The following is a 12,031-nucleotide window of genomic DNA, read 5'->3' on the forward strand; positions in this document are numbered from 1 at the left end:
GTCTCTCCCTCCCTTCTCCTCCTCCTATAGTTTTTACCTTTTATTTTCTAGCCGTCTTTCTCCATCCAACCAAATATTTCCCTCAGTTCTTCTCTATGTTTTCCCATTGTGTGCTTTGTCCATTCTTACTTTGAGCTTCTTAATTGAGCTCATCAGTCATTTATCAAGTTCCGGAGCTGTTGCACAGATTGGCAACAGGAGATAAGACGCTCTTTCATATGATTAAACTGAGAGAACCAGTTGGTTGCACAGTGAGAATTAAAGCTTCAAAACTGCTTTAATAAATATTTAATATCAGCAACAGATCAGATGACTCTATGTGAAGACTCTCTGGCTCTGATGGAATCACGTGTTGTGTAGAACCCACAGAGAGTTATCACCACACACGGCAGTTAGCTCCGACCCTACAGAGCCTTTTTAGTGTCTTGCAGCTCATTGTTTTGGATGTAAAGTAACTTGACTGCTTTGTTTCAGTCTCAGTTCTCCCGTCACTGGCTTTTTCCTGCAACAAAAACACACTGCATATACTCGCCCAGCAACAAACAACACACAGACAAAGCTAGAGAACACAGCTAGGGATATATGAGTGGAGCATTTAGCAGCTAAGCACTCAAATATTTCCCTCACAGACAGTCGGGGTAAACAGACATTTAACACTGTAGCCATTAATGATGCATTTAGAACTTACTATGAAAGTTTGTATAAATCTGAACTACAAACTGATACAACTGAAAAAATGAACAATTTTTTCTCCTCTCTTAACCTTCCTAGCTTATCTGAGGACCAGAAAGCATCTCTTGAAACTCCTATATCTAAGAAGGAGGTACTCGATGCTATTAAAGGATTACAGTCTGGTAAAGCCCCAGGTCCAGATGGATTCGGTAGTGAATTCTACAAAGAGTTCTGTGATTTACTGATTGACCCACTTCTAAATATGTTTAATGACTCTTTTAAGAGGGGCGTTTTGCCGCAGTCTTTGAGAGAAGCGCACATCTCTCTAATTTTAAAAAAAGGTAAAATCCCCGAAGACTGTGCGTCATACAGGCCTATCTCCCTATTGAATACTGATCTGAAACTTCTCTCCAAAATACTAGCAACAAGACTAGAAGGCTTACTCCCTATTCTTATAAACGATGACCAAACTGGATTCATTAAAGGTCGTAATTCATACAATAATATGCGCAGATTATTAAACACAATTCAGGTTTTTCAACAGCAGTCCTTGAATGGTGTAGTGCTTTCTTTGGACGCTGAGAAGGCGTTCGATCGCGTAGAGATGCCATACCTGTTTTTTACACTACACAAATTTGGCTTGACTGAAAATTTTACAAACTGGATAAAGTTACTTTATACAAATCCCCTGTCTGCAGTGCTTACCAATGGGTTACAATCTTCTAACTTTCCAATTTTTAGAGGTACAAGGCAAGGGTGTCCTCTGTCACCCCTGCTCTTCGCCTTAGCAATTGAGCCACTTGCTGAGGCTATCAGGATAAATGATAACATACATGGTCTCACCTTGGCCACTAAACAACACAAGATTACTCTTTATGCTGACGACGTCCTGATTGTTTTGACTGAACCTGAGATATCTATTCCAACCCTTATTGAAACCATTAATATGTTCAGTACTTTTTCTGGTTACAGAATACATTTTAATAAATCGGAAGTGATGCCATTAGGCTGTCTGAAACAGATGCCTAAAACCCCATCTCCCTTCCCGTTTAAATGGTCGCCAGAAGGTTTTGTCTATTTGGGAATACGTGTAACACCCTTGTTTGAACAGCTATACAAAGCAAATTTCCCACCCATATTTGAGCGCATAAGGCTAGACCTGGAAAGATGGAATACCCTCCCGATTTCCTGGTTAGGCCGTGTCGCACTTCTAAAAATGAACGTTCTCCCTAGGCTACTTTACCCCATACAAATGATCCCAGTCATGTTCCTCCATAAGACTATCAAACAGTTAAATAGTTGGTTTAGCTCCTTTATATGGTCTAAGAAGAAAGCCCGCCTGAAAATAGCTACGCTATGTCTTCCATCCTCAGAGGGGGGTCTCGATCTCCCGGACATTAGAAAATTTCAGCTTAGTGTTCATTTGCGTACCATAGCTGACTGGGTGCATAATAAGTCCACGTCTCTCTGGTTGGATGTAGAAAGTTCAATGTCTAAACACCCTTTGGTTAATCTTCTGTTTATTAGGAAAAATAAATTTTTGAAGTCTGCTTGTACTAACCCTATTACAATCTCCACAGTTAAAGCATGGTATGCCATTAGAAAATTAGAGGGCAGATCTCGATTCACATCTGTATTCACTCCAATATGTGACAATCCTGAATTTCCCCCTGGACTAATGGACAATAACTTTCGGATTTGGGAAAATAAAAGAATATCTACTTTACACAAACTATTGGAAGGCTCTACCATGATGTCTTTTAGTCAGTTGAAAACGAAATATGATATTCCAAAACAGCATTTCTTTCGATATTTGCAAGTGAGAGATTTTGTCACGAGGGATACCTCAATCCTTCAGTGTCAGGATATCTCACGCCTAGAGAGACAGCTCTTTTTGCAAAAATCTGGCAGTTCTATTAGCCTATTCTATAATATCCTTAAGGAGTATAACATCACAAACACCTCCTCTTTGAAGGGCTTATGGGAAATGGAACTTAATGTTAGGATAACAGATAATGACTGGAATGATGCTTGGAAAAGTTCTAAAATACTGAATATCTGTAACCGAGTGAGAGCTATGCAACTGAAGCTCCTACACAGGGTTCATATCTCTCCCTCTCAGCGTAATAAATACAACCCTAATACATCTCCACTGTGCCCCAAGTGTAAGATAGAATCTGGGGGTCTGACACATTGTTTGTGGAATTGTAGAAAAATACAGCAGTTTTGGCAGGTCATAGGGCAGGAAATTAATAAGATTCTGTCTATTAACAGTAATAATAACCCTTTATACCTGCTACTTGGTATATCTGACATGTCCATCACTGACAAATTTAAAAGAAGACTTTATCAGACTCTTGCTTTTTGTGCTAGAAAGTGTATTCTTTTGAATTGGATCACAGATAAAGCTCCATCTAAGGCTCAGTGGCAAAGGGTTGTATTTGAATATGTTGTGTTAGACCATTTGACATGCAAACTTCACAACAATGATGATGCCTTCCGTAAAACATGGGAACCCTTTCTGTCATATGTTGGTCTGAATGTTTCCACCATTCTCACAAGAGGGTTTGTATCATAGATCAGAATGCTCTGCCTCAAAAGAGGCACTCTGTTTTACCATTTAATTGATTTACTTTTATTTCTGTATACTTCTATTTTACTCTGTTTTTAATTTTTTCTTACTTGTATAGGACGTGACCCCTGAATCTTCTGCCTGTATTGATTTGAATATGTGTGTGAGCCAAATGTTTGTCTTGTTTTTGTTTTGTTTTGTGTTGTATTACCTGTTGGAAAACTAATAAACATATATATAAAAAAAAAAAAAATATTTCCCTCAGAAGTTTGGTGGTTGCTAAAAAAGAAAAAAGAATACAAATTAAGTTTATCAGCCTTCTACAACCAGATAAAATCCTTTTTTCAGAATATGGTTTTCTGTGAGAGCTGACAGGAAACGTCAGCTGCACAAGGAACTCAAAAGCAGCCTAAAAGCATCTAAATGAGTTGAAGAGAAGTATTTAAGATGCAGTAAAGTAAATGTGGAAATGTGGAAATAACAACCAAACCGACAACAATCTATATTCTAATTCAGATTAATATTCTGCTCAAGTTAGCATTATTTATCATTTTCATAAGAATAAATTCGACTTTATTTCAGCCTCTGAATAAATTACACCTTCACATGCGAAACAATGGGTGGCAAATCAAATGGACCGAAGTTCTGGGTAAACTTTACTGTTGGTCAGGATGTTTTTTGTACTTTTCAGCAGAGTTAGAAAAGGTAGGCCGAGTGATGAATCATTCAAGTAGCTTAATATATATGTGCAGGTGGCAAGTGAAAGGGAAATTTCTGCCAAAACAGCTTCGTGGAGCCCTGACTGACCAAGACTCTGAGACCTGGAGGGATAAAACATACAGTATATTTCTAATAGTGGTGGTGTTTCTCAGTTTGGTTGAGATCTGATTGCTGTGATGGTCATGGCACATGATCCATCCATCCATCCATCTATCCATTCATCCGTTACCTATACAGCTTATCCTGTATGGTTTGTTGGGTGCATACACTGGACGGGTTGCTTGTGTCAACATATAGGGACAAACAACCACCCATCCTCACATACGACACATAATACATATCATTTTTTGTTTATCAAACCATTCACTGTCCAATAACATCTACATTTAGTATTTCCCTGTGCAACATATGATACACTCTGCATTGCTGGTATAATCCATTGGTTGAAGAATCTGGGAGACATTTGATCTGGAGTTATTTCTGAGTAAAATGCCTTGCGCTCCCCAACAACTGTGACAAGAGCCACAAACCAGCCAGTTAGCCGATACCATGTAATTAGGGGAGAGAGTGGGTGTTACTCCACCCAACAGGTGGAGACCAAGTCGAGCAGTGAGGTTGAGCAGAGCGTCTCAGAAAAAAACAAGTCTTCCATCTGTAGGAACACAGATGGACAACAGAAGAAGAGCGAGCCTGACAGATATGAAGAAGATAAGGAGAAAACAACCAACGCAACCACGTGATCCTCACAATCAGATGACTCTAACATGCTGATGGTGGGTTGAGAAATTGGCATCAATAACATAAATCTGCGACTCCAGCATGACTGTAATGTCATGGATGTGTAATGAACTTTTTCTGACAGAAGAGTGCGACCGATTTATTGCTTGGCCGAGACAAATTGACCGATATGACCTTTCACAGGCATTATTACATAATATTACACATTATCTGCATTTGCTGGTAGGAAAACTTTGATTTTGCTAACAATGCAGGAAACAAGTATAGGTTTTCTAGTTATTTCTAATAAAATGTATGGTTAAACTGTAAAATATCAAGCTCAATTATATTTATTTAAGTAATGGAATCATTGCAATGTTTGTAAATATACATATATATACATATTGGCTGATGTCAAGAATCAAGACTGTTTGTTGCTATAGCGCTGCGGGCCGTCAGACTCTACTTTACAGTTGCATCATGTTTCATATGATCACATGGAGGATCATGACAGGAGCTCAAGTGACTTTTCGCACTCTGACGTCCAAGCAGACCGTTTTTTAGACAGGAATGTGGATGTAATCTTTGAAGCGTGTTCGGCCAGTCATCCATGACTGAGCACATGGAGGATATGATGCTTAGTTTCATAGTTTCAATTATATCCAGTCAGGAAATCACGCGTTGTACATTTTGTGACCTTTATTACAGAAAACTTAAACCACACAGTGTCTTATGCGTCACTGGGTGTCTATAAATGTTGTGCTCCAAATCTGAGAGGAACCAATCGTAAAAAAATTAAAACAGGACCAGTCAAAGAGCCTCCGCAGGAACTTTGAGGTTGTGCTGGTGCTTTAAAGTGATTAAAACCACCAGAGCAAGCAAATGACCAACAGCGCTAAGACTTCAACTCAGTGTCATCACACTCCAACTGCTCAATGCATGATCAGCATTATAATACATATAGTGTTGATCATACAAAAATAGAAATGTAATTCTGTGTTTGAATGAGAGAAAATTGGGAAGCATTGCCATTTTACCAAGCGGTTACATTTCAAAGACTGTAAGGGAAAAAAATGAATGCTTAATATTTTGTCTTAAGTTGTTCAGCCGCCTCTTGTACATGATTTGAACTTGAGAGGCGAGCAAGCCCCCTGTGCCAAATACATAGAATAGTTATTTTCTCACAAAGATCAGAAGGAAGTTCAATGTGACTTGATCAAGCTGCGACAATAATGACTGTGTTCTGTGTAAAAAATATGAATAATGAATTTGTGATTTGATTTAGCGTGACAGGAGAGCTGAAGCTAGTCTGTCTCGTCACCGACTACAAGAGGCTGTAAGAGTTTGATTGAATTTATCGCAAAGAGTCATAGAGAGAGAGAGAGAGAGAGAGAGAGAGAGAGAGAGAGAGAGAGAGAGAGAGAGAGAGAGAGAGAGAGAGAGAACTTGTTCACTGCTACACAAACACACTTTACAATAAGTGCATCTAGATGTCCTGGGGTAAAACGCAAAATAATTTTTTTGGAGATGTCCCTCATATAAAATATATATATACAGACGCCCACAACACATATCAATACCAGCGTTTGCTCAATTCAGCCACATTAGTTACCACAGGAACAGAATCACCTGTTGATAAAAAACGATAACAAATTCTCGCAAGGACGTGCCACGTTTTTACAATAACAGATATTATCATGATAACAAAACAAACAACAACTGCATCAGAGCTTCAACAAAGCAGAGCCACATGGGAAACCAACAGAAATACCCCCCCCCCCCCCCCCCCCCCGCCCACACAGTCAAAGCTTATTATGACATAGTGATTGGACATTTCTGATTTCAACCGCCCAGTATCAGGCTTGGGTTTCCCACTTTGTGCTGCTGTGAACCTCCAGGTCACTAAACGAAATGAAAGAGAACATATTATGGCACGTTAACATCCCTGCACGCAAACAAACTCATATCAAAATCACCTTTTCCTTTGAGCTCCCTTTCTTTCTATTATCTGTCTACATCCCTTTATACATGCACACACACGCACACACACGCACACACACAAACACACCGTGAAAGTAATACATATTTGATTTGAAGTCAGTGAGTTATAAATTATACACAAAGCAGCCTACACAGAACTTAAAAGCTGCACTGTAGAGTGTGTGTGTGTGTGTGTGTGCATGTGTGATTGTGTAAGTGTGTAGTATGTTTGTGTGTTAGGGAGGGAGGACTACAAAAAGGAAAGCTGAGATACACTCAGCAGGCTAAAGTCTTTGATGTCCTGTTGGCTCATTCACTTCCAGTGAAACACATATAAGCACAATGTCCATGTTTAAATCACTCAATGTAATCCTCTACCTTCATTTTAAAATCAGTGAATGGTCAAATCAATAATCTTTACATCATTATAAACACTCGTCAGAATTTGAATATATGAGCTGTTGTTTATTTACTAGTAATAAAAACATCCCAAGGATAGCAAATTCAAATCAATTTAAAGAGATTCCCATATAAACCTCCCTTATTTTAAAACCCAGGCCTTAAGTATAATCCCCCCTTTAGCGGACTCTTGTACGCTGCTGCCTTCCCGGGGTCTGCTGCCTCCTCAGTGCAAAGCAATATCAAGAAAATTTAATGAAAATGACAGGAAACTCTGACAAAACCAGAATTTTTTTTATCAGGAAGCCATGAGCAAAACTATCTTCAATAACCTATGAAGCACAGCAGGGTTCGAGCGCTGAGTACAAACAGAATACGATTTCTGCAGGACACTGATGTTATTAACCATCGTGACGAAACATGGTACAGGAGCAAGTTTAGGAAATGAAGACAGAAGAGAAGAAGACATGTCATATTTCTATCTGAATGGAGGAGGGGAAACACACGTGAAGACAAACAACAACCTAATAACGCACCAGAAGTAATTTAGAATCTGTATTATGTTAGTACCAGTCTCAGGAGCAGCCCAGTATGAGGTTACCCCTCTGTGTTCATAAAAAACCAGGCAAATCATGGGTCGTAACTCATACATGTGCATTATATGATACCCAATCCTCCAGTATACACCTGTTTTGAGAATGACATTCGTGATACCTGGATATTTGGGGGTTTTGACAACGGGCCATGCTCACCAGCAGGTTGTCTGACATGTCATGGTAGGAAAAGAACATATGCCAGTAAGCTTTAACAGCTGTGGTCTAAAATGGAACTCGTGAGCTGGTGGTTATTAAATGGTAAGTCATGCATACCGTGCTTGGCATGTGCGTAAGTCCCCGGAAAAAAACTCATACAACTAAAATAACAATCATTTCTAAAAACACATCTCAACTCATGAACTCTGAGCTGTGTAAGAAAAAGAGAACAAAGACTTTTAAGGGTTAAAGTGTCAATACACAATCAACAAAACAGTAAATATGGCTTTCAATTATTTTTATGTGAGTATTCATCGCCATTTGCAGTAGCAGTAATGATGAATATTGCAGGTGGCAGTTGCAGTAAAATATGAATGCAGTAGTTGTAGTATTTGCATTCATAGTTAACAGGTTGTTTTGGGGCATGTTTTACTGTATTTATGAAACTGACCAAGCCACACAAGGTCCTTTTCAGATATCTGGGCTGCAAATCCCAGAAATGGTTTTTCAGCAACTTTCTTTCAGTGGCTCTGTCTGTACAAAACAGATCCTGGAAAATGACTCAAAATTCAGCAAATTGTGCATTGCGCTTGAAAGGGAAGCACTTCATCTCAAATTTTCTCTCTATCCTTTTCTCCCCAGCTTTCGCTTCAGCACTTTCATCCGTTAAAACATGTTTTTTTGCTTCGCTGTATTTCACTCACTTTATCTCCTCTCCTCTCCTCTCCTCTCCTCTCCGTCCTTCGTTTTCACTCTCATGTCTCTCCTCTTTAAAAGTCCTCTATCCCTGTAAATCCTCTTCCAAATTACGAATAAATTAATCAGAGGATTAGCGACACTGGGATCCTCTGCCTAATCCTTAAAGGGATGTCTTCATTAAGAGGATACCTTCATATCAAAACTAATTACATCAAAATAAATGCAAGCAAGCAAAAAACTGAAGGGCAAATACAGTGTTGTCGGTGTGTGTGTGTGTGTGTGTGTGTGTGTGTGTGTGTGTGTGTGTGTGTGTGTGTGTGTGTGTGTGTGTGTGTGTGTGATGGCTTAAATTCAAAGTACCCCCCCCCACTGAATTCCTTTGTCATTGGTCGGACACAAGTAACCATTTGAGATAAAACTACACAGAGACATTTTTCATACACACTGTGCCTTTGCAACAACAAATAACTGCTTGGAAAACAGCCTGGTCTGGGATGGTGATGAAAGGGATAAGAGATCTGTAACGACTTGGAGGCAACAAGATGAAGTAAAAAAATGCAAGTGCACTTTTCACGTGCGTGTGTGCGTGTGTGTGAGTGTGTGAGTGTGTGTGTGCGCCTGGCTGACATTCTATTATTTCATTTGGAGCCTTTTCAGCACGTCCCAGCTCTTAGAAGAATGTCAATGGGACATTTGGTCTTAACATTTGGTTTAAATCCAAATAAGGTTAAACAGGAATATACTCACACGTCTCTTTGTGGCGTTTTTTAAATGACAGAACAGATAATGTGTTTGCCTTCTGGATCAGGCTGATTGTATCAACTGTGTTTTTCACATGGATCTCTATGGATGACACTGTTGAATAGGTTCGATAGCTGGGTCCACCACTTTGGATTTCCATGATTTGAAAAAGACGTCGGTAATTGAATGACTTTCATGTCGTACAACAAGCAGGTCAAGATCTTTCACGTATCCAATCAAATATCTCAACATTTACTAATGAATCACAACAGAAGGTTACTCAGTGTCAGGATGATATGGAGCTGCTGAAGCTGTTCTCAGAACCAGAAAATTGGAACAGGACATTTTCCAGATTTCGCCTTTCAAGTATGAAGAGTGAGGCAGGAGATTGTTTGGATCAGATGCAGTCACAACAACAAGAAAATTGCCAGAAAGGCTCGAGTGTTGTTGTCTCCTCAAGTTTAAATCTTTGTTGGCGTCCTCTGCGTGTATGACTCCACTTTCTCTTCTTTCAGTTCAATCAGATTGTCAGGGCGGGCTTTATACGATGATTGACAGATGATCAACGGTAACGTAATCAACCACGTCATCAAAGTGCCCTTGGGTTGAATTCGTTTTCAACAAACTTGCCTGCCGCTGGCGAGCTGAGATGTGTAGATGCTGCCATTGAATCTGTTTTAGAAGACATCGACAGCGCATTCATTTTGAAAGAGGAACACAGAACGTGGAGGCGACGCCAGAGCACCGCGCTAATCCCTATCGCCCCGGCGCTTGGCTGTTCACACCGGACACTGAAGCGACGCTGAACCGCCGGGCAGCGCTAATAATATCACCCGTTGATCCAGTAGATCGCTGCACGGCTTTGTGCCGGTCACACCGGAGGCTGAAGCACCACGCTGCGGCAAGGCTGCCTCGCGGTGCTTCAGCCTCCGGTGTGACCGGCACAAAGTTTTAACATGGGAGTGGATGGGAGCCAGCTGTTATTTAAGGCTTGGCGCTGCGCTGAAGCGTCCGGTGTGAACCCGGCGTTAAGGCCGAATTATACTCGTGTTGCACGGACGCACGCATGCACGCAAGACACGCAACACGCCCCTTTCGTGCCCTCTGCGGGCTTGCGTGCGTCCGCCAATTTTTCTAACTACACGACAAAACGACGCGAGCCTCACGCAGCCCGCAAGGCTTGTGATAGGTCTGCTTACTACATCCCGTCCGGGGTCTAGTTTCCGGTTTCATGCCCCACAATATGCGGAAATCACGGAAGATTTAGAAGAACGAATATGGAACAAATAGAAGAGCACTTGGCAGAAGAGATCCGAAAGTATGACCACTTGTATAACCCGTCACTGACTGGCCGATTTGTCCGCCAGAAATAGGCTATTAGGAGCCGGAGTGGCGATGTAAATAAAGATTCGACGAAGAAGAAGACGTCTCTTCTTTGTGTGTTTTGTTTTCGAAACAAAACGTTACTCCGCCTAGTGTTCTGGCGGTGAATTGCGTTACAACATGCGCAACACGTGAGTGAAGCATAAACCAAAACGAGTTCGTCGATGCAGCTGCGTGGCCTTCCGCGGTTGCAGTCGCAGGAGTATAATTAGGCCTTTAGTAAATAACTCACAATGCGTTGCTTAGCATACGTCACATACTACGTTGCTCTGATTGGTTGTAGGTCTATCCAATTGAGCGAAGAGGAATTTTACTTCCTGGTCAGTTGAAACACGCCCCATAATTTTTTCCCAATGGAGCGACTCCAGACCGAACTGCCCGACCAAAATGTTGTGGGCGGGGCTAAATTCGTCTGGCATCCAGGCTAGGGCTCACCCTTTTTTCCGGACATTTGACTACGGGGTCTGGCAGAGAAACTTCCAGAGATAGTCTGGACTAGAGCAACAGACATTTGCATTCTCAGATACAGCCCCTCCGATTTCCCACTTTATTTGGGTCATCATCGTGTCAAAGTTTCAATGTGTCCACGACTTTGGTTGATTTGTTTTCCATGTGAATAACTGCAAAGCTAATTTTCTGATGAGTCTGAGTCGGATTATTTGTGTCAGAATTCTTGCTTCGAAGTTGATTCTCCATTCAATAAACCAAAAAGCAAGCAGGCAGTGGTGGCTCTTGCTCATTTCATTACATTAGTCGGGATGAAGGACGCTGTCTGACCAAAAAGAAAGGGGAAGCTGAGAGATGTGTGCGAGAGTACGATCTTAACCTGAAAAGAGCCAATACTTTAAAAGCATTTCAATCATAAAATAATTAAATGAAAGTGTAATTTATTTCTACCTCACTGGCGAAAGGCTTTTTGTGATACTGCAGCCAGTCTTTGTGTTTCAGAGTAAGTGACACTAAAACAGGAGAGTGCATTCCATGAGCACAGGTCATTTGAAATAAAAACACACTCAGGTTATTTTGTTTGCAGCATTGTTGTAGTGAGGATGTTAGCACAGAGCATAAATACTGTATAACCTCAGAGAGCTGCTAACAGGGGCTGTAAAGACTTTTTGTTAAAATCCTATTGTAGCTGTAACTAGACATTATGGCTTCAATAACAAGTCGGGGAGTGAACGCAACACTTTTTAAATATGTTTCCGAATTTGAGAAATGTGGTGCAATATGTAAAAAAACATGTAGGCGGGGGAGATGAAAGCACACGAAGAAGAGGACTCAGAAATTGGATAAGATTATAAAAGAGGAAGGATAAACGAAAGGGTAAAACTGAGAGGCAAGAACTAATCCTATTTTCACCATCTTCCTCTTCTTCACCCTTTTTATCTCTGCTCGC

Source organism: Pleuronectes platessa, chromosome 17, assembly GCF_947347685.1.
Source record: "Pleuronectes platessa chromosome 17, fPlePla1.1, whole genome shotgun sequence".
NCBI lineage: Eukaryota > Metazoa > Chordata > Actinopteri > Pleuronectiformes > Pleuronectidae > Pleuronectes > Pleuronectes platessa.